Source organism: Callithrix jacchus, chromosome 5, assembly GCF_049354715.1.
Source record: "Callithrix jacchus isolate 240 chromosome 5, calJac240_pri, whole genome shotgun sequence".
Taxonomy (NCBI): Eukaryota; Metazoa; Chordata; class Mammalia; order Primates; family Cebidae; genus Callithrix; species Callithrix jacchus.
Window position 1 is genome coordinate 120,037,591 of NC_133506.1, and position 1,848 is coordinate 120,039,438.

A 1,848-nucleotide genomic window follows, 5' to 3' on the forward strand; every position below is an offset into this window, starting at 1 on the left:
AGCACAGTGCCTCACAATTTTCTGAATTGACAGCAGCCCTCAAAATCTGGATGTGCTGTCCCATTGGAGGGTCCACAGTAACTCACATGGTGACCTCAGCCTTACTCATGTTAGGCTGCCAAGCCAAGGAATGCTCTGAGGAGGAGGCCAGAGGTTCCACATGCATTTCACAGTACCAAAATCAAAGTGTTGTCAGGGCTATGCTCTTTCTGGAGGTATTAGAGGAGAATCTGTTCCTTGTCTCTTTGATCTTCTAGTGGCTACTAGCATTCCTTTGCTTGTGCCACATCACTGCAATTTCTGCCTCTGTCTTCACATCACCTTCTACTCTTTCATACACGTATAATCTCTGTCTCTATCTCTGTCTCTCTCTCATAAGACACTTATGTTGACATTTAGGGCCCACCTGGATAATACAGAATGATCTCCTCATCTCAAGATTCTTAATCATATCCTCAAAGATGAACCCATTTTCCAGATAAGGTAACATTCACAGATTCTGGGGATTAGGACATGAACCTAGCTTTAGAAGCTGTCAGACTACCAAAATAAGCAAAGACATTTTAAAATTTGCCATTTATTAAGTATCATGTGCCAGACACCTCAAATAAGTTTTACAATAACTGAGCCAGGTGAGGTGGCTCACACCTATAATCCCAGCACTTTGGCAGGCTGAGGCAGGTGGATCGCCTGAGGTCAGGAATTTGAGAACAGCCTGGCCAGCATAGCAAAAACCCGCATCTCCACTAAAAACACAAAAAATTAGCTGGGCGTGGTGGCAGGTGCATATAATCCCAGCTACTCAAGAGGCTAAGGCAGGAGAATCACTTGAACTTGGGAGGTGGAGGTTGCAGTTAGCTGAGATCATGCCATTGCACTCCAGCCTGGGCAACGAGAGCGAAACTCCATCTCAAAAAAAAAAAAAAAAAAAAAAAAAAGTTTTACAATAACCCTGAGATGTAGGTATTTGTGCCTCTCTATTCTGTAGACAAGGAATCTGAGGCTCAGGAAGATTGAGTCACCTGCCCAAAGTCACATAGCTAGTAAATGACAGAACTGGGATTTGAAACTAGATGAGCTTGGCTCCAAAGCCAACATGCCTTTTGCCTCACCAACAGCCTCTGAGCCTACCCCAAGTCCTGGCACAGTTTTTTTTTGCCCGAATGGATGTGCCGAAAAAGAAAGGTGAAGAAAACGGATGATGAAAATACCCTGCATTTTTAGTGATACTGACTCTAGCTTTCTTTTGCCAAAGCTCCCTTCCCACCCCTCTTATTCTACCCCACCCACTCTGATCCCTTGTTTCAGAAACCTGGAATCCCCCCCCAGCTTGCAGCCCCCTGCCAACTACTGCTGCCCAGAAAGGTGGCACAGTGCCTGGACTTCAGGCAGGATCTATCATATCACAGAACCAGAGGGTGTCTGGAGGTCACCTCGTCTAGTCCTCTGTTCACATCCAGCCCTGCCCATGAGGACAGGGGCAGACAGGATCAGGGTAGTGGGCACCAGAAGGATGAAGTGCCCATCTCTTCTTTCAGCTGCCCCTTCTCTTTTCTCACTTCTTACACAATTTATATTGGAAGTCCTCACTCAGGTCTGATTTGGCAGACATCATGCATAATGAGAATTGGCCAGAATCAGAAGTCCTATGGTCATAGGACTGACCCAGTCCTAGATTCTCCAAAAAATAAAATGAGATTTTTGGCTAAGTCCCTTCACCTCTGTGGGCCTCTAATTCTTCATCTTTAAATGGGATCGATAATAGGGGTAATAATAATACCCAAGTCATGGGGCCTTTGGAATAATAACACAGCCCAGGAAAGAAGTGTCCAACCCACGGCCTGGAGC